Source organism: Hermetia illucens, chromosome 2 (genome assembly GCF_905115235.1).
Source record: "Hermetia illucens chromosome 2, iHerIll2.2.curated.20191125, whole genome shotgun sequence".
Taxonomy (NCBI): domain Eukaryota; kingdom Metazoa; phylum Arthropoda; class Insecta; order Diptera; family Stratiomyidae; genus Hermetia; species Hermetia illucens.
The window spans coordinates 166,390,189-166,412,930 of record NC_051850.1 but is presented as its reverse complement, the minus strand read 5'-3'; the positions used below and the strand labels follow the sequence as shown (position 1 = coordinate 166,412,930).

Genomic DNA, 22,742 nt, shown 5'->3' with positions numbered 1-22,742 from the left:
GTTTGCGAACTGTTTTCACTGATAAAGACTACCGCTTAAGTTGAAGGTAAGTGTTGGACATAGTTGAAAGTAAGGATTGGATGCTATACGTTCATGTTGAAGATTTTGTCACATTGTGGATGAATAGTGTAAAGATATGCAATTATACATATAATAGTCGATGGTCACGGTAAACCGGCACCGGAAACAACATTCCCTATACACGTTTTGCGCCTTAATTTTCATGTTTTTTCATTAAATTTTTGGCTTTTGTTCCATGCGGTAGTGGGACCCATTCTCGGACACTACCCAACCGAAGAATCTGAAACATGAATCTTCTACTATATGGTACCCAGGTTCCGAAAGAACCCCCATACCTACATCTATTGTATATAACTATAATTTTGAATAATTGATTGCAAAACTCCCTTTAAGTTCATCCTACTATCATGTAATGCATATTCTACAAAATTTGGTAGAAATCTACTACTAATAGGACAAATGTCCATTCAAATATTAAGAAATACACAAAACCAACTCCAGCTTCTGGTTTCTCGACTTGTTATGTTTACATCTCATCGAATTTTTCATTCATAACAAAATTGATGTGTTCAAACGGCATTGAGCCACTTAAGTGTTTAGTTCCTGAAGTCGAAGATTATGGAAGGTATCATAAGAATTCCTCAAAATCTTTTGGTATATTCAGGTATATATATTATTAACGTTTGTCCTATCTCTAATATAAAATTAATCACTCTTCGTTATATTTTCTTTACTTATCGCGTCGTCTTGATACTTTGATTTGTTATGTAAAATAGGTTTTAGCGAATATTCCGTGGAGTAATAATGTTAAGGGGTTTGGGAGCCAGTACAGACTTAACTTTTCTTAGTGGGCAGTAGAATTAAAAATCGGGATCAGGTACCAAACAGGAGATGACCTTACAATGAATTTCACACCTACGGATTACGTCATATTCCCTTCTAGAGAATACCATTTTGAGTGGTGGTTCATCAGCAGGTAGTTTCAACCAAAGCATGAAAATAGAATTTCTTCTCCTTTTTTCATTGGCCTGGTAAATTTGATGCTAGAGTGTAGCTTCTTTATATTCTGTAGAACTATCTCATTTTTGCTATATTTGACTATATGTCTATATCTACATACCGTATTCATACTCTAGGTTAGCTATGAACATCTCGCTTATCAAAGAGGATAGCGGTTATCAATGAACATTTCTCGCTTATCAAAGGAGATAGCGGTGATTATCCATAGTTGTTGCTTTTGTTTTCTTGAAGAAATGGCCTCCTAAGGTACAATGATTTTCTGACATGAATATATAAGTTTTGCGAGTCTAATTCAGAATTTTCCAAACCAAATTCAGAATGAAAGAAAAAACAAATTTTATTTTTTAAATGCCGAATAGTGAGTTTTTTTAGTTTTTTATTCGAGGACCAGTTGTCCTCTTCCTCAGTGAGTTTTTGTCTGAAATGCTTATGGTTCAGCTTGTCCTTAAGTACATAAATCCAGACCAAATTTGCTAGTTAATTTTATTACATAATTAAGACCATAAGCAGTTCACTGAGGAAGAGGACAACTGGCTTTCGAAACACCGGTATATGAGGAACAAAAAATGGATGGAAAGTGATGATTTCTTTAACGGACCCATTCTCAGAAACCACCCAACCGAAAAATCTGAAAAAAATCGGGAAGCTGCCTCTATATGGTGCCCAGGCCTCAAAATACTCTCCATATCGATATCTGTTCAAATTAAGTTAATAATAGTATATTACCATTATTACCATATTTTTGGGGAAATTGAGTAAAATCCCCCTTAGGTGTATCCCAGAGTTATAGAACTTGGTAGTAGTATAAAATATAATATGAAGCATATTATCCCCAAGTTTAATCAAAGTCTTACTATTAGTAACAAAGTTACAGCAGCTGAAAGTTGTCGTTACCGTGTAAATTTACAGCCCGAAGTACTAAATCTGACATGCTAAATGCATATTCTTAACGGGCTACGTACAAATGGGATAGTTCTACACTCAAATATACTCACACAAGAAGCAAACAAAACCTTTCATACCTGAAGCGCCCAGCTTCGGTTTTCCCGACTTGTTTTTTCATCAAATATAGTCATGTGGGATATCAAATGAAAGGTCTCTCTTAGTTTTCATATTTCGAAAGTGATCATTTCTTCAACGGACCCATTCGCAGAAACTACCCAAACGGAAAAATTTCAAGAAAATCGAGTGGCTGCTACTATATTGTGCCTAGTGACCGAAATATCCTCCATGTCGATTTCTATTCAAATAAAGTTGATAATAGTATATTGCCATAATTTTCAGTAATTGGCTGGAAACCCCCTTAAGTTAATTCTAGCGCCATGGACACGCCTTGTAACAATGTAGACTATAAAATAGTGCATGATCTCGCCAAATTTGGTGGAAACCGCACTATTACTAACTTCAGTACTGAATGTGGATATTTTCGCATAACATATGCATATATTACACGCTACGTACTAATGGGACAAATGCGCACTCAAATGTCTTTATAGAAGAAATACACAAAACCTTTTAGATCTGAAGCGTAAAGCTTACGGTTTCGCGACTTGTTTAGTAGTTCGTATTTTGGAAAATCCTTCGTTCAGCGGCTCGATAATGCGATATACTAACGATTTTTTTTTTAAAACTCTTGATTTTGGCTGAGCCATTATGGAGTTATCATGTGCACCCCAAAGCATTCCCAAGCACTCTTGGAAAACAGCTGTAGATGCCATTTAAAAAAAATCTAAAACAATTTTTTACAAGTACCTCACAATATGCTGCTATAAACATTTATTAATTTGTCGAAAAATAATAGCGAGAAAGTCATATCACCCACTGCAACTGTATACAACCCTTTAAGTATTGCAATTGATAGACCAGTAGCTACAATTTTTATTTTTCAATGTAGATATATATTTCGGGAGTAACTTACCCCCTTCATCAGTACAAAACTACTACTACAAATAGCAGACAATATCTAGTCCCTTTAAGTACCTTGTAGTAACCTGTGAGTATTTTTATTATGATCCGAAAGCTAAACAAACTTAGAGTAGGGACACCATTGCCACTGGACAACTCCAATATGTTGAAGGAGGTGAACGACGCTAGAAAACTAGACTCCCATGAGAGCCTCCATATCACGAAAATTCCCCTCGAAAAAAAAAAACGCTAAACACGGACATGGGCAACATTTTTTCCATCTTGGTGGAACTTTTAGGAAAGACTAGGAGAAAAAAAACTATAATTAAGATCTGAGTGGATCTGTGATTTGTGTTCTCTCTAGTCCCCCTCTAGAGAGAAGACTTGTTAGCACTGATGAAGCGAACAAGTGGTTCCCGAAATATCGTTATGGGCAAAATAAAAATCAACACTGGCGAATAGGAAAAATAAGTTTTATTATTTCAAATAATGAAGATATCATAATTACAGGAATAGCTTTAAAAACCCAAATTGTAAAGAAAATTTTCAGAAGATAAAAGACTGAAGAAGGGGCTAGTTGGTTCCCGAAATACTTTTATGTACACATTACAAAATACTTTTAGCCAATAAAAAGAATTATATCCACACAGGCAAATCTTTAACCTAAAATTCATAATTTCCCAAAATAATTTCAAATTTCTCAAAATTAATTTCAGACTTTTCCACACCAACTTCAGAATTTTCGGATTCGAATTCAGACTTTTTCATTCCAAAATCAGATTTTTCCATTTCAAATTCAGAATTTTTTTACTATAAAGTCTTATACCAAATTTTCACGGCTGGATAAGGATAAAAGTGGGATTCTTTGAAAATAGTCCCAGCGCCCCTTAATTTTTTTAGAAATTTTTTTGTGTTAAGTGCACTGTGATATTCGATTTGGTAAAAAATGTAAACTTCTCTATTTTTGTTGTTTTTAAGGTTTTGTGTAAAACAAACCCTTATTAAAATCGATTCACTGCCTCTCAGTCTTTCTGTCACAAGCACTTTTCCCGATCCGAACGAAATTTGGTGAATAGATGAGAACTATGAAATCCCACGCATACAGCGGGTGACATAAATTTAGGTGGAGTTTAAAGGGGGACTCTCCATACATGGAAAGGGGGGATTTAAAAAAAATTTCACCGGATATAATCGCGTAGGGTATCAAATGAAAGGTCTCGATTAGTAGTTTCCGAAATTGATACTAGTTTTGGCGTGAATTGTAAAGTGCACGAGTAAGGAGTCGAAATGTACGCATTTAAAGTGAGACAGGAGTCATTTTCGGAAACTACCCAACCCAAAAATTCGAAAAAATGGAACGGAATGGAAATCCGACTATTAGTGTCAAAGTTATAGCAGTTCAAACAGCAGTTCAGTTTTTTATCAATTTCCTGTATCTGTTGTAGGTTAAGTTCTTCGCATTTGTTAATTATATTAAACTCAGAGTCTGAAGCGTATGCGGTTGATTCCATCAAATGATTTACTTAATCGCTTTCTAAAAAGTAGGCAATGGAAGTTTTAGCTATGTGACACGGAGCTGTCATGCACTCGTCGCTCTTCACATCTTCTTTTTCTTCAGGCTTCGTCCCGTTCACAAGCGGGGTCGGTTCTTCGTGATCGGTTTCGCCATTATATTTGATCAAATGCCTGATCTGGATGCGATTTCGAGGCTTTTAAATCCCCATCCAGCGTATCAAGCTACCGTTGTTTCGGCCGGCCTTTTCGTCGCTTACATTGACTACGATGTTCAGAGCAATCTTGGTAAGTGAATTCTCGTTAACGCGAATTACGTGACCATACCATCGAAGATGCCTTCTTCGGAGGTTCTTCACGATCTGTGTAACCCTATATCGATCGCGGATATCGTCATTTCGGATGTAATCAAAATGTGTTACGCCACCAGTCTAGCGCAACATCTTCGTCTTCATTACCGCAAGACGCCGTTCATTGACTTTTATAGTCGGCCAACACTCTATAGAGTGCGACAGACGGACGACATTGCGGTAAATTTTAGATTTGAGACGTTCGCTGATACGTTGATCACAAAGAATTATTGTGGAATGCCACTTCATCCAGGTTGCGTTAATGCGTGAAACAATTTCACAACGCAGTTCTCCATTGGCTGATAGGATTGACCCGAGACATTTAATTCGCTCAGTTCTGGGTAGGTTACTGCAACTGACAGCACTAAGCAATTTAAATATCTCGAGTCAATGCTATCAGCCAATGGAGAACTGCGGTATGCTCTTCCCAAAGGGAAACACAAAACCTTTTATATCTGAAGCGTCAAGCTTCCGGTTTCCCAACTTTTTTTTTTCATGAGTTCTAGATATAAAATGTACCATGCAATTAATACCGCTGTTTCCTGTAGAATTCATTAATATCCATTGACAATCCAGAGGACTTCCCAAGTATTAAGAGTTAAGTTTAAATTATGGCGTTTCCAATTACTTTCAGACATTTATCCCGAGCAAGTGAGTAGTTGGAGCCACCTTAACTGCTTTCATTATTTTATTTTCTAGGGAAATTGTTTTTCCCCTAAAAGTTACTTAACTACTTAATTACGATGGACCTAGGCTCAAGGATGTAGTTTTATAGTTGAATCCGAAAAGCGCACATTGCATTTTCAAAAACTATGAAACGGCTAAAAGCGTCCTAGATGATTCCCAGGCCGAATATAATGATTTACTAAATGCTGATAGAAATTTTAGGGGTCGCTTAGATTTTTTTTGAAAGAATTCAATCTTCATCCAGTGGCATAAAACTTCACATTAAAATATTAAAAAAAATCTGATTTTGAAATGTAGAATTCTATTTTGGAACCGAAAAGTTTGAATTTGAAACGGAAAATTCTGAAATTGGTTTGGAAAAGTCTGACGTTAATTTAGAAAGGTCTGAAGTTAGTAGGTTTGGCGTTTTTGTCCTTTCTTGTGTTGTGTCTAGTGAGGTTCCCCAAATTTGCTCTCCGCTCTTTTAAGGTTCTATGTAAAGTAAAATCTTATTAAAACTTCTTCTTCTCTGTCTTCTATGACTCGTTGATTCAATTCAAGGGATGCATACTATTTTCTGGAATGCTGGGCCAGAGGGAATTTCATAATTTGGTTTTAATTGCTCATTTTTGATTGTGCCAATTTGTTATAGTGCTTACGTGCCTTATGAAGTATTGGGTGCATTATATTGGACAGTCCAGTAAGTGATTGGATATTACAGAATATTTTTGAGTATCGATCGCCTTCCTAGCTATTATCTTTTTCCTTTTTTCATATTGCATAATATTCAGTCAGCTGCCAACATCCATATTATCCATTCATATATACGTATGTATATATGGTATGGTTGGATGTACATATGTATACGTATATGTATCCCAGGTGCCCAGTTGTACATGACTGAGCAGAAAATCAATAAAACATAACTATAACAATCTATGTTCCTGATGTAGCTATTCATTAAAATTATACTAGATAGTACCTATCAAATGCCAGTATGACTAGAGGGCACTTCGGTCCACGTCCCATTTTAGTAAATTTTGTTGCATAAAATAACAAACTACGTAGAATAACAAATAGCAATACAAAAAATAATCCGAAGCCCCAAAGTTCCCCGCCCGGAGCCTCGAGTCAGTTGAGCTGGTTGGCGTTGGCATTCTGCTGTTGGCGACGCATAACATGGTTGCCATTCCCGCCTCAGTGCCCCGTCCGTCTATCTGGGATTGAACAACTTCCACGAATTCTGGTGGTGTGTCATGGCGGAATCTGAGGGTCGTCGTCGTTGTTAGCGTCATGAATTTTGAGTCGACGTCGGCCAGGAAAATTCCGCACCCTGCTAGAAACCAGAAAACTGAACAGCATCAACGAGAGGCAGATGGGCGGTGTATAGTAGGGAATCTTTCATCATTAACTGATGCACCCTGTTTGGTTAGATCCATTCCAAATAAGCTCAAAAATTTCCCGCTAGCGATAATATTGAAGATAAGATTTGTTGTCTATAGTTAAATTTCAATTTGCTTAGACCAAAGCTTTTTGCCGAAATACTTGGCAAAAATGTGTTTCACTCCCTCATTGTGTAGGGAGAAAACCGTGCAGGGATCCATTTTTGTGAAAAGCATCAATCCAGGGAAAATCCAACCCCCATTAATGACCTGGTTGATTAAAACGGAAAATGGGTTTTAGTGAAATTTGCAATAATGCAGATACTGCTCATATATAGATTACGATGCTGTAAAGCTAGACAAATGTATATAATCAGGTGATATATATATGTACGTATCCAGTTCTCATCAAATTCAGAAAATGCAGTACTCACTAAAATACATTATCGCGCAGAAATACTTGTCTGACCGGTCTTCGTCTAATGAATGATAAAAGTTTCAGCTCGTCGACCAGGAAATTTTTGAAATTATTGAAGTTGAGATAAAGAACTTCGTCAAGAATATATTCCCATACAAACATATATCTCAAATAATTGCCCTGTTGCGTAATTTACGTAAATTCAATCTTGGTTTCTCCCACGAATTTTGCCAGATAATCCCATAAACTACAAGAATTCAAGATGTGTCCGTTAAATCTTTCAACGAATGTCTCAAGGAGGGCTATCTAGAAATGTACATTTCCTCCATAAATTCAATGATGATTCATTTATTTCTCAGGTGAAGGAATGAATAATATTTTTAAAATTCGAAACATACCATGGAGAGTTTTGTTTGCAGTAAGCGAGTGAGACATTTGACGTGTGTTTTTAAGCAAGACTAGGCTGTGGATTCCTAGTTGCGAAAATTAGTTTTAGAAGAAACAAACTAGAAGTAAGTACTATAAAATATCAGAATGCATCTAAATGATTCTAAATTTTCTCTTCCTTAGGGTCAGAGAAAGAAAATAGGGTGTCAAATTATTTCCATATAGGAGTGTTATATACACTTTATATAACGCGCCGAACTCAATATGTACAGCAACTACCACAAAATAATACTACTATACTCTCCATTTCGAACCAAAAAAAGCAACAACAACCAAGTGGAAACCTACATACCGATGACTACATAAATACGCAGTATCGTATACTAACGTATATATCTGCACTTGGTTGTGTTAGTGAGGCCGGGCTACACTTCATTCCTCGTGCCCCTGATGTGCTTTCTTTGCTGCAATATGTATGTACCCATATAACAAATTTATAGCAACATACAAACATACATATCTACATCTGTACTACGAGATAGATGTGCAGAAGTGGCTCAACGCCGCCTAGCAACAAAAAAACTGACTACCATCTATGACGACGGTCAAGACTCAAGAGGATCCATCCAAAAAAATCTGAAAACTTATTGTGGCAAAACTGAATTCAATTAACAAGCAAATGTTACATTACAGTCATTATTGACTTTCCTAATTGTGTTCCTGGAATCGTTACAATTCAAGGAACTCCCTTGCGTAGGACGATTTACTCTGCCAGCGATCCTAATCGCATTTTTGCTTGTTTAATTTGAAACAGTGTCAACCTTTCATGAAGATAAATTAAGTAAAATAAAATCTGGAACCAGTTTGAAGAATGTCTAGAGAATGAATTGTAATCTCTTAGAATTTTTGGGGGTGTGTATATGGGGCAGAGTTCGCGTTCCTGTTTTGAAAATTGGGTCGGTTATGGTTTCTGGCTGATAAATTAATCGGCTTTACACCATTGAGATTTCCCTGATTATAAATTAGCATCTATCTTTCCCTGAGGTTATCTGAAAATCGTTTCTACGTGGGCGCTCTAAAGTACAATGCACTGTAGTAAGCGAGACTTTTGTTTATTTGCCTTTCAAAATATAGATAGACTTGATGTCAATCATTCTGAAGATATTTATTTCAGATTTTTTTTTTGAGATTTTTCCGAGGAAAATTTAACGAGAAAAGGCGCCGAGAAAAGTGCAAAATTTCAGTATTGTTTATATCCTTTTTATGCCCCGAATTTCTTCATCAAAGAAGACATGAAAATCGTTTTCCCTTCTAAATGGAAAAATCGATCCCGGATCGTTGTAAGGATGTTTACGATACGCTACTACATAATATCGAGGCCCAATGTAGTGAGCTTTATTCTTATGAAAATCAATCACGTCTACTATGTATGATTACCTAGGGGACATACATATTCAAGTGTTTACGAAATGTGATTAATGATTATTCGCTACTTATCGTAGTCCTCGAGGAGTGGTCTCTGTTAAAGAATTTAAGATTTTTTTTCTGAGCATTTTGTAATATATTTTTAAAGGGAATTTTAAAAAGTTGTGATTTTCCAAGGTCACAGATTTTAACTATTGAAACGGCATTTTAACGTACAGACTTAACTACAGTCCTCAAACTATGAATTTCGGAATTTCGGTGTTCTTCAATGAATAAAAAAAAACTTCTGAATGAATCGCAATTATCCTAGTTTGCGGAACGTAGAAATATGTTCTGAATAAGTCGTGAAAATTTTAAAGAATTTCGTTGAATAGATTTTGGACTATGGTGGCAGCCGATTTTAAACATGCAGTTTCGAGAAAAACACATTTATAAAGTAGAATGCGATTTTAGCCAGAAAACCTTAACTGACCAGTAATCTGCCATACCTAGTCCATAAACCTTAGATTCCTTGAAGAAACACATGTACAGCCTCGGCTTTAATTTTTGTCCTTTTAGCGAAGTCATTCGAACCTCATTCGGACAGATAAATACGTGCTTTATTACGGCGATCGACATAAATCTAGCATGTGATTTATCACGTGTTTACTTACCACTATAATTTCCGAACGACTCCGAATATCAAAAAATCACTTTGCCCATATATTTTACACTATATGTAGATACAATTGATGCCAAGAAAAAAATTCGATTTCGCCGATCCGACACACGGGATGACCCCCTTAAGCAGGGAGGAAACTTGAATCAATTAGACGCATATAAAAGCAAGCAATTGATAAATATATGAACATTTTTATCAGACACCTGGGACTGAGGATGAGGACAAGATCTTTGCGAAGTACTACCATATGGAAACATAAAAATTATAATTGAATTTTTATATTAATATTAAAAAAAAAATTTACAATACATATATCTGGGCTACTACTTGTCGCCTTCCTCATGCTGGGATTCCATTAACGAGTCAATGTTTAGCCATTCTTCCTTTAGGTCTCTTAGCCTTTTTTCGAAAATACTCCATACATAAGTTTTATAAAAATAGTTCCTTTGTTTACTATAGTTCTTTTTAAATAAAACTATTAAAGGGAAAAGTTTCCAGTTTAACTATAAAATGTTATTTATTTAAAGGTAGCCAACACGTGTTTCGGACAGAATATGTGTCCTTCTTCATTGCTGGTTTTGTAATAATTTATTTTACTTAACTCTATAGCCTTATATACTCCACCCTATGTGAGAGGAAGCTGCAACGAAGGGAATAGCTTGTTCCTGAAATGCAGCTTTTGGATAATAAAATAAATATTAGCCAAAAACCAAAAAAGAAAATTCTCAAATTTATTCAACTTTGGAATATTTGCCAACAAGTTACTCTCTTTCGTTTAGGAGAGGTTGCTTCATCGTGTAATTCTATCTTTCCTGTTTACTCCTCTGTGTAGTATAGGACATCTATATCCCCTCAGTTTTCAATGAGAGTATGCTTCAGTTTCATTATTACCATGTTGAAGGAGCTCAGCTAGTGTGTTTGCTTTAAAAGATGAAGTTTTTGGGAAAAAAAACTAATAGATCGAATGTTTTGAAATTTTGAGGTTATATTTTTGGATAAATAATATCTACGTGGTATTTATAGAGTAATTAAAATTATTACAATATATTTTATTATTTGATTAAAATATTTACAAATTTATAAAGTAATTATCTCTTGGAGTTCGTTTCTGTACTGAATTCTGTCATGACACCGAAAACCAATTTTTGCTGTCAAAAATTGTTTTTCGATGTCATGGTCACTGCGTTGCGCGCTTCGCCGCAGCGACATTTGCGAAAGAAAATATTCGACCACCAGCAATCTATCCGCGAACCTTCAAAAAAATAAAGTGCCCCACTGTTGTAGTGATTGTGCCTTTCACAGCGCGTGAAATCAAAAAAATAAAAAAGTTCGTTAAACTAGAAGGTATATACGTCTATACAATGACCCAGAATTGGAAAGAAATAAAATTTCACAGACGACGAGAACTTTTCCAAAAACCTAAAAAGTTGGCGAAATTGACAGTGAAGATTCGCCCGCATATACTGAAGCTCCATCGAAGGACTTGGTCGACAGGTGCTTGCACGCCTCTGTGCTACCCAGGCTCGGGAATGTGGGGAGGGGGGTCCTTTGAGCGCTACGATCCTGCATGTGTCAAAATGTACTGCACGAGTTGAAGCAGGCTTATGTTGAGCTGCCTGAAGCGTAGAAAATAACCCTCGAAGCAATACTTCAATCGGTGGAGCGACATATGCGTCCGTCGCCCTAGCATTCTGTGTCCGCAATCAAAACCGATACAAAAAAAAATTCGAGAGAAATAAGATGAAATTTCCAGCATGGAGGAGGAGTGTAAATGACACGTGAAACGAAAACATCCAAAAGGAAAATAAACAAGTCGGGAAACCGGTAGCTGGGCGCTACAGGTATGAAAGGTTTTGTTTGCTTCTTCTGTGAGTATATTTAAGTGTAGAACTATCCCATTTGTATACATTGGGATACACTTAAGGGGGGTTTTACTCAATTTACCCAAAAATATGATAATATACTATTATTAACTTAATTTGAACGGATATCGATATGGAGAGTAATTTGAGGCCTGGGCACCACATAGAGGCAGCTTCATTATTTTTTTTCAAATTTTTCGGTTGGGTAGTTTCTGAGAACGGGTCCGTTAAAGAAATCATCACTTTCGACCCCTCCCACTCCCCGCCTTTTTAATAAATCTCAAAACTAGGGCTGGCTTCGAGAAGTACTAATCGAGACCTTTCATTTGATTCCCCACATGACTATATTCGGTGAAAAAAAATGTTACAACTCCCTTTTAAATGTATGGGGACCCCCCTAAATCTCAACGTAGAAGGATATCACTCGCTGCATGTCTGGGGGCCACAGTTCCCACCTTCTCACCAAATTGCTCATCGATATAGCCGTTTCTGAGAAAACTGCTTGTGACAGACAGACATACATTAAAAAGAAGCGATAAAAGCAAAATACAAACTATAAGTCTCAATATCGAGGAAGAATAGGAAAAGTGAATATAACCAACAGAATGAGAAACCAAAAATAAAGGAATCAGCTAATTAATACTCTAAATCAACGTAATAGAAATTCAACAATGACCAAATAAGTTATCAGAACTAAATTTGTAAAATATCAAATAATAATCAAAATCCTGACAAAAAAAACGAACCTTGCTAACTCATTCTTCCGTAAATGTTCAACTCCGCAAAACTCTCGGATGGCCAAAAGTCATCTTATTCTCAAAAATTGTTTCACCTGTGTGCAGAAAAACTTCCGCCCACAGTGCTTATTATCGAAGAAACAACAATCGTGTCGCTTCCCGCCGCAGAGTATTATTAGATAACAAAAGCAAACAAAAGGAATCGCAAAAATTCAATCTTCCTCATTTGGAGTCAGAGAACAAAGTGAGGATGAATCGTTGAGGACGAAAAGGCACAGCATATAGCCGACTACCTCCGTATTCTATCGAAGATTCATCTCACCCGTCACTTCATCCCGACACCTTTCAGCGCTACGATCGCTCACGTGTTATTATTCAAAATTCACGTGTCTATACCAGTGCGTGGGTCCGCATCGGATCTTGAAAATAATCGCACAAACATAAGGATTCGCGTAAGCGTAACGAATTAAATCGAAACACGATCTAAATTCTGGAAAATTAAAATAGAAAAAACGAGCGCTCGACCGAGCGCGTGGAGCCGTAAATCTCCGGACCCGAGTGCCACCGTTGAGAGGAGAAGATCCATGACGGATCACAGTCTATTTGATATCGGTTAAAACGAAGTAAGGGCTCAAAATATGATCTCCAAAAAGTGTAACAGGTCTCTTCTTAGAACCTATCTAACAGACATATCTGAAAAAAAATCAGTGTTTTATCTAAACGAAATCCAGGCCTCAAAATACATCCCGTTCCAAAATGTGCAGAAATAAAGTTAATAATAGTATATTTCCATATTTTAGAAATTTAGTTAGCTTATGAAATATGAATATGCTACAAAAAATTCAAAGCGAAATTCGCGTCCCTTTAGATTTTGTGAGCGTGGAACCGAGCGATTATCGAGTAGTCTTTTTAAATGTTAATGGAGAAAAAATGCACTTTCGAAAGCGCTTCTGAAATTAATATTGATTTTATTTCATTCAATTGTGTTTCACTAATCTTACATCCTCCATGCGAATGGTTTGGCTCATCAACATTATGTACTTCGCTATCTTCGATCTGGAGTTTGCCAATTCCGACGCGGCCGAAAGTGTAGAAATTTATAGAACATTGAAAGACTTACTTCCCAACAGGGTTCAAGGCAACGAATACTTCTGGCTTTTCAAATTGGTCACTCAACGCCGAGATAAGCAATCGGGGAAAAGAAGTCAATGAGGATATAATTACCTTCTCAATGCGATATGATATATAAATGGAACAATTTTGAATTTCTTTTTCCGTTCGACGTCCAACCATGTTTCCGAGTTTTCGTTTAAAAGAAAAGGAGATTTGGTTAGATTCCTTTTGGGCCGTTGATCCGGAGTAAGTTTGGTGAGCGTTAGCCGTTAAAGAGTCCTCTTCGGTTTATTGATTAAACTGCTGATGGTTTGGTTGGTGTATCCATTCGATCTGGCGACATATAAAATGCATTCCGAGAATATGGAAAGGGTCAGTATCTGGTGGATCACGTGGTGGTTGAAAGAGTCGTCTTTGTGCTGATGAGCGTGGTCCAAAGTGTTGCGAATGACTCATTTGGTATCCGGCAAAACAGAAACTTCAAATGGATTTTTAAATGTAAGGTCCGTCCCGTCACAAAAGCGAATTTGAAAAATCGATCCTTTCTAGTGATGTGTTGGAAGCCAAATTTTTGTCGATTTTTTCATCTAATTGTGCTGAATTGTCTTGTAGAGAAAGTTAACACTACGATTTATTAAAATTGGTTAATTAAATTCCGAGATTAAATATCGGCCAGTTGAAAAAATATCATTTCGATAAAAACGCACGTAAAACTTAAAGGGTTGGAGAGGAAGTGCGATTATAAATCAAGGGCTGAAAAATCTAACAAGTCACGATTTATGCACCCGCATAAAATATAGCTTGTTGAAGACTATATTTGGTCCATAAAGCATTCCGGACTACAATCAAGCTCAACCAATGACCAACAAGCTTATCAATTATGGGATGATTGGTAGAGACCTTGATGATGCTGTTGGAGTTTTGGATTTGTCAATTCAATTTTGAAAGATATTTTTGGCCTGAAAGGTGTAAAGTTTCGGCTAGTGCCAAAACAATTCAATTACTTCGAATTAAGCACTGGTTGGCGCATCAATCCATACTGGATCAGGGCCTTGAAGTGTGTTAGATCACTTCATTCGAGATGGTAACCATACACTACAGTACACTGTAGGAGGCAATGTGGTCAGCATTGCACTCGCCCGAGATTATTAACCCGATTTGACTTAGGTACTCATTCGCAGTTGAGTCGATCGATATCCGATATCCAGGCTAGATAACAAATCCCTCTGTCATCAGTAGAGAATTGAACTGCGATCTTCCACTACGACAGCCAAGGCGCTCTAACAACTTGAATCATCCGGGCACCCCGAAACACAACTTTAATTCTTATTTCGAGGATTGGTAAATACGCTGGGGTCAGTGTATTGTATCTTAAAGGCGATGAAATAGATTTGCAAGGAAAATGCGAATATGGGCGTAAAGGGTCCATTTTCGGAAAATGATCAACCGAAAAATCTGAAAAAATTCAATATAATGTGCCTCAACCTACATTCTATTTCGATGTATACTTAAAAAAGCTTAATAGTGTATTATTGCATTTTTGAAATTGAACGATAAACCCCTCTTACGATTATTCTGGCAGTGCCAAGTTTTGCAGTAGCATAAAGACAGCAAAATACTGAAATGGTTCGTCCAAACCCGTACCATTAGGAATAAAATTCTAGGAAGTCAGATTTATCAATTTCCTTCAAATTTGCTGCATCTTGAGCTATAGAAATGTGTTGCTGGCGTCATAATCAACGCGAATGGTTGTTTATTTTGTCCTCACATACGAAAGGAGAGTGTAATTTTTTTTAGAATATGATCGTGTTGGGGTATCTAATGAAAGGGCTCTATTAGTGTATTTTAAAACTGATTTATTTCTAACACTGGGTGAAACATAGGGGAGTGGGGGCTGAAAATGTCTGTTCCGGAAGGTGTAACAGGTCTTGTTCTCAGAACCTATCCAACCGAAATTCTGAAAAAATCATAATATTGCAGCGTAGTGTGCATCGTGTCAAAAGCAAGTTTGCTATTGGGCCGGTTAGGGGAGTGGAAGATGTCGCGAAATGCAATGATTTCAGAAATGGATTTCGCATCATGAAAGAACCTGCATGTGGTCAAATCAAATCTTTCAATGGTCCTGTGGAGGATTCGAATCGACTACGACTGATTGATGATCAACAACTGAAGAGTTGTCAAGAACACTTCACCTAGGTTCTTAACCGTTCGGTGAAGTTCCTCCTCTTGTCGATGAAATGCGCAGCCACCGTAACATACGGCTACAACTGCGCTGATGATATCTGTTCGCTCTCTCGTCGGGTCATGGACCTTGGCCAAATGGCTCTGGATTTGGAAAAAGAGGCAAGTAGAGTTAGACTGAAGATACACGAAAATGACCCAAGTTCTCAGTCTGACGGGCCATCGATCAATTTGTATATCTAGGAAGCGTGGTTTCTATTAACGGTGCCACCGAATTGGATGTTGCGCACGCATTAACAGCGCTAGATCCGTATTTGCTGCTTTGTCTAAAATCTGGTAATGTAGTTATCTCAACGCCAAAATGGAGCTCAGATTGATCTGCGGTAGTTTTCTCTCTGCGTTGCTATATGATGGGAGTAGCACATGGAAAGTGATCCCTACTGTCACTCGAAGGTTGCAAGCCTTTGTCAACACATGGCTGCGAGGTGCTATCAGAATACGCTGTCCAGATACTATTTGAAACGAAGAACTTGATCGGCGCACAGGCCTGTCATCCATACATTGATGATTGCATTGTTGACTACGCCATTCAGTAGAATGGCCGACGAATGAGTCGAGGGCCCTTAGCGCAGAACAGCAGAGGAGGAGTGCAAGTGTCTTGGAAAGTTCTTGGGGGCTGAAGCGTACTTCAGGTTGACGCGCTATACCCTTACAAAGGGTAAATGGCAACCAAATTATAATATATCAAATTATTTGAAATAACTAAGACCTTTTGTTTTTGCTAGAAAAAAAGCTTTATTAACTTTGCAAATTCGAGTATTTCGGGAATCACTTGTTGCCTTCATCAGTACTGCAAGTGGTTCCCGAAATATCCATATTTGCAAGGTTAATAAATATTAGTAGCGAAAAGGAAAAGGCAAGTCGTAATAATTTCAAATAATTTGAAATAATTTAATCGCTAGAAACATCCCGAATTTCAAATTATTGCTTCTTATGTGAAAATTATATAATAAAAACACAAAACCTTTCACACCTTAAGCCTCCAACTTCCGGTTTCCCAATTTGTTTGTATCTGTTTTAAACGAATTTCTACACACTTGCTAAATAATGCTCAATTCTCACTGGGAAGTCTGATACTAACGGAAGGGCACGATTATCGATAGAATACTGTCCAGAACAAATTAGTTATGTAAATGATCCTTGAAAAGTAATGCAGAATTGAATTCTTAACAATTTGCAAATGATATATGTCATTTTTTCCTTAAAACAGTTGTCACAATGAACCGAATTCTTAAGAAAAAAGGTTGATGTGTCCCTTCAAAAAAAAAAAAAAAAAACCTTTCATACTTGTAGCGGAAGGTTTCATGAAAAAGATGGATTAGATTACTTGCTCACTTTCAGATATTATCGGGACCAAATATGGCTTCGAGAAAAACGTGTTTAAAGTTTTTTGAATAGTTCAAAGTGCCTCGTAAGAATGAGCTGCAGCTCCCAGAATATTTCTAATTTGTTAAAATTGGTTAACACTCATATTCCACATCCCAGGCTTTTAAGATTCTAAAAATCACTGCAAAGAAAAGGGAAGAAAAGGACGTAAAATTACCATTTCTTCGAGGATTTTCATCTGTGCATCGAGTAGTCTTTTCAGCACTTCCAAATATTCGTTGGGTATAATCCTTTGGAGTTGAGATTTGAATTCTTAACATTACCCCTGCGCCACGCTATATTTTCTGTTCAATCTACGTTTTCCCTCGTTGAATGTGAATCTTCTGTGCTGTCTCTCGACCCGAAATGTTTGGTTGTTGCGTACAACGATGATGTGGAAAATTTTAGTATAAAGTTCGCCTCGGGGCAAGAGATGTAGTCAAGTTCTCATAGAATATCTTCCAACGTTAGGCAAGTATGCCCTTATTTGAAAAGTTATCACACGAATCTTCCTTGGTCGCCATCTTGGCTAGTACGTAGACAAAACCATATGAACCTTTAGTAAAGATAGTTTTTTGCCGGAAAGGCTGATATATCTCTAGATAGTTCATTAACTCAGTATATTATTTAGAATTTTCATAACGGATTTGCTACAAATGCGTCGTTTCGTGATTCCCATAGTCGATCGGGTTTTGTCTTCTTCTCATCGTAACGGAAGAGCTTTGGGGTAGCATTACGCATTCGTTCTGAGTTTTACGTACTAAATCGGATACAAGGTTTTGCCCCTTTTTCTAATAATGGAAAAACTAATGGAATTCCCAACTGAGATCATTCGCAATTTCACAGGTTGGGTTTTTTTTATTTCGCAGCCCCTGTTTGGTTCACGGCATTGATGCAATGCAAACGCCTAGTAGGCGAACCCGGCTTCGAGAGTTGTCCGCCTTCGATGGCGTGAGGCATGCACACGTAGTGGAACACACCGGCTCATGGTGGATGCGGCAAGCAATGCGAATGATGGAAATGGGGTTTGTAACACTGTACCACCGTACGATATGAAATGGATGATAGTTTGGCACTTAGAGTGTGCTTGTATAGGTGGACGATTTGCGGGAAAAGATTCAGGCAGCTGGCGTTCATGCAGCGTGGTTTGCTCACTAGAGGCTTGTCCGGGCTCCATTAATTCGTGTTGCCAGTGAGTGTGTGTTGTATCTTGATTGAAAGGCAATTAACATGATAATTGTACAATAGCAAGGGACGTTAAATATTGAAAATATAGAAGTTTGCAGGATTCGTTGAACGAATGGCTTTCAAATCAATCTATATCTCGGAAATATGGTATACTCATTTGCATATTTTTAATGTCAATGTTTTTAGAGCCTACCAAAGAAAATCTGATGAATCGTAGAGGTGGAAATAAAAATAAAGTTAAATTCCTTAAAAAACAAACAGATTAGTTTAGTTATCTGAATGGCAACTTTAAAAAAATTGCTTTACTCTTGTTTTACAGTACGTGGTAGACACAAGGATAGCTTATGCTACGTAACATATACACAGGGTTATGTATTGTATTCAATTAATAGAAATCTCTTTCCAAAATCGAAGCTGTGCTGTCAATGCAGCATTGGCAAAATAGTAAAGATGGTAGGGTAATCGATGAATGGGGTGTTTTTCAAACAATTTCTAAAAGTTGGTAATATAAGTTAATTTGAACAGATATCGGAATGGGACATCTTTCGAGGCTTAGATTTCACATAAGTGTTTTACTCACAACTTTAAAAAAAGTGTTGGGATGTAGATTCTTCATAAATGCGACTTTAATACTTTACGCGAATGTCAATTATTCTTGATAATCATGACATCAGCATCTTATTTGCATGGAATCAGTAAATTCGTGCAGAATTGCTAAGTTTGAACTGCCTGGTCAGATTTCTATGAAATTTGGCATATGTATGCGGGATATTGTCCTCTATGTTGTTGCTTTTGGTATTCCTAGGATGAACTCAAGGGGAGTTTTCAGTTAATTTCTAAAAGTTGATAATATAATATTAGTAAGTTTATTTGAGCAGATATCAAAGTGGCACACATTTTCAGGCTTAGATTTCGTCTAAGCGGACCATCCTGTTTTTTTCGGATTTTTGGGTTGGGTAGTTTCCGAAAATGAGTCGTGTCTCACTTTGTATGAACATTTTGACTCCTTACTCGCGAACTTTACAATTCACATCAAAACTAATATCTATTTCGGAAAGTATTAATCGAGACCTTTCATTTGATACTCACCACGTCTATATCCGGTCAAAAAATGTTCAATTCTACCCACCCCCTTTAAATTCCTCCCAAATTTGTGTCACTCGCTGTATGCGTGGGATTTCATAGTTCCCATCTGTCTACAAAATTTCATTCGGATGGATTTAGCCGTTTTGGAGAAAAGTGCGTGTGACAGACAGCCAGACAGTGAATCGATTTTAATAAGGTTTTATTTTACACAAAACCTTAAAAATAAGGCAATGGCATCAATAATTCGGGGACGCCTCAGAAAAAAGTAGAATTGCTGTGCTGGATCATCTGAAATCAAAAAATCAAAGTTCTTTCATTAAATGATCGCTTTCCCCAGGTAATGCTGGGAGGGTTTTTCGAAATTTCAATTTTTCATTTTGGTGAACTCTTCTGTGTTTATAGTGTTCGAAATTTTAAAAGTATCGGTGCAATAATTTTTGTTATTGTTGGAAGTTTTGAAGGAGGAATAAAACGTTCATTAGCGAAAATATTAGGCGAAGACGGCTTTCCGGTTTCTTACCAGGGCAGAGGCAAATCGTCAGCAGCTGGCTCACCTCTGCCCTGGGGGTAGCGTGACCGAAACGGCTCGGAGATGTTAAGTGCTGCTTTATATAATTCGCAGAACATGACTCTGGTACGAAACCGTAAAGCCGTTTTCGCCTAATATTTTTGCTGTTTGGGTGCGAACCTCTAAACGAGGAGTCCGTGGAAAAAAAAAAAAAACAGGAAATAAGTTGCTCCCCATTTGGTCCGGTCCGACATCAAGTGAATGCGGACTTAAGACCTCGCAATCCTTCAAAAAGTATGTTCAGCTCTGGCCAAGCTTTGTCCCAAAGTATGGGCGGATTTACGCTCAATATAATTCGCAGTCATGTCGTGTTCTGCGAATTATATAAAGGAGCACTTAACATCTGCGTGCCGTTTCGGTTACGCTGCTCTCAGGGCAGAGGTGAGGCAGTGTCTGGTGATTTGCCTCTGCCCTGGTAAGAAACCGTAAAGCCGTCTTCGCCTAATATTTTTGAAGTTTGGGTGCTAAGCCCTAAACGAGGAGTCCGTGGATAAAAAAAATAGGGAGAAAGTTGCTCTCCATTTGGTCCGGTCCGGTCTGACATCAAGTGGAGGCGGATTTAGGACCCCGCAATCCTTCAAAAAAATGTTCATAAGCAAGTTTTATCGGATAAGCTCACATTGAAAGCCATCAAGGATGTTGCTCCCATCCATGATGACTAAAACAACTTTTTGCTCCTGTCTACGACGAAACATGCCTTCTTTAGTCTGTTTTTCAGCTCCCAGTGCCGCTCAGCTTATGCCTAACATGAAGGTTAGTAAAGCAAAGAACCTTCACTGAAGACACAGGCTGCTGCCACATAAGCTGCAATCTCAACGATGACTCAAGTGGGTTGGTACGATTTTCCAAATAAGTTGGTTCGAACTCTCATTGACCTACGACACCTCGCTTCAAAAGGGCATCTTTGGTCAGATATTCATAGGTAGGCTTGATGGCATCCAAAACATCCTTGGCGGGCTGCTTCAATTTTACCAAGTCCCGTGCTATTCGGCATTAACGATAATCTATCATTACAATGATACTGAGCTCAAGTGAAAGTAAAAAGCCAACTGATTTGAAGCTTTAGAACAGATTATATGCTCAAATAGGACGATGGCCTGTTCAACCTTTCCCTGGTTTCAAGGAAAACGCTAGACGAAGTGAGAGGTGACCTACTTACCTACCTAAACATCTCAAATATTGCTATGCACTGCTATAAATATTCTAGCAAGTTGCAAATCCTACATAGATCTTCGATAAAAAAACCAACAACAGTATCCAAAAGGAGATCAGATCTTTAGTGGTGTAATCTGAAATTTTCCAATGATGATGACTTTCTCCCCAAAGTGGAAGAAGCGACTACTAGTTCGACCGGCAAGGAATGTAGAATTTTATGAGGGAGTATAGTCTAAACTCAAAGAAATCAAGGACATATTGGATATATATAGGTATGAATATATTAGATAAAAGTACATATATCGGCATTATCCCTTTCCGCAAACAGATGACATTACATTGCCCAAAAACTTCCGATCTGTATCCGTCCTGCCTTTCGGCCTGTTTCAGTAGCTTTATTGCGAAGGAGCAACAGTCGATTCAACAGAATTCACTTCATTGCGAAGTCTCTGAATACTAAAAAAGATGTCCATACAAGTTATTCTCATCGAGGATACCTTAGGGCTTCATCCTCGGCTGATTTTTTTCATTTTTCATGAAAGGTCTTTCGTTCCTATTCACCTGTCCTGGTCTTTGATATCTAGATGATTTAAAACTATTTCCTTTTATTGATTCGTCTACTGAAATGTGGTGGGTGTATCAAAACCGCTTCGTGTCTCTGTTACCGTTTCACCACTTCCCTTTGTTCTTGTTACGGGCGGGACATCCAACGTCCAGCGTCCTACACACTGCTTTATGCATATGAAGTTTTCCTAACATCCAATAGCAAAAATGATCTCGAGCAACTTGTCCAAAAATGGAATGATCGCCTCATGCAACACGATCTCAGATTGAATCTAAACAAAACTGACTTTTTGACGACCGATCCCCATGAAACAGGCACAATCACTGTCAGTGGCACTGATCTGCCCAGAACTGAGCGATATAAATACCTCGGGTCAACGTTATCAGGCAATGGAGAACTGCGTTATGAAATTGCTTCACGCATTAACGCAACCTGGATGAAGTGGTGTTCCACAACTGGTGTTCTTTGTGATCGACGTATCAACGAACATCTTAAATCGAAAATTTATCGCAATGTTGTCCGTCCTGCTGCTCTCTATTGTTCTGAGTGTGGGCCAACTATAAAAGACAATGAACGGCGTCTTGCGGTAATGAAAACGAAGATGTTTCGTTGGACTAGTGGTGTGACACGTTTTGGTCACATCCGGAATGAGGATATCTGCGATCGTTATGGGGTTGCACCAATCGTGGAAAAGTTGCCAAGATTGGTTTGAACGTCGAACTCGATGGTAAACGACCAAAAGACAGGCCGAAACAACAGTGGCTTGATACGCTGAATGGGTTTAAAAGCCTCGAGATTACATCCAGATCAGGCATTTGATGGAGCTAAATGGCGAAACCGATCACGACGAGCCGAACCCGCTTGTGAACAGGACAAAGGCTGAAGAAAAAGAAGAAAGATTCGTCTACTGATAGAGCATGAATGACTTACTCACAAGAAAATGTTAAAACAGTAATTGAAGTATAATACTTCATATGTATATGAAGCTGCTCTCCATTTGGTCTGGCCCAACATTAAATGGATGCGGACTTAGGACTCCTCAATCCCTAAAAAGAAAATGTCTACTGTTATGTATGTTGTTTTGCCTGGCTTGGTTTTTAATGAGAAAAACCAAA

At 37.7% G+C, this 22,742-nt stretch overlaps 1 protein-coding gene across 6 annotated transcripts in view; it reads left to right on the top strand.

Moving 5' to 3' along the window:
- LOC119647416 (uncharacterized protein KIAA1143 homolog) overlaps positions 1–22,742 on the top strand; it is a 64,746-nt gene that overhangs the window by 16,761 nt on the left and 25,243 nt on the right. The window contains exons 4-6 of one of the 6 annotated variants that reach the window (XR_005248867.1): positions 7,634–7,786; positions 7,845–8,134; positions 8,204–9,458. The exons of 3 other annotated variants lie outside the window; for them this stretch is intronic. The gene's annotated coding sequence lies outside the window, so the exon portion shown is untranslated. Of the gene's footprint in view, positions 1–7,633; positions 7,787–7,844; positions 9,459–17,934; positions 18,441–22,742 lie in introns of those variants that run through there. 2 more of the 6 variants (XR_005248866.1, XM_038048303.1) reach the window with 2 other exon arrangements.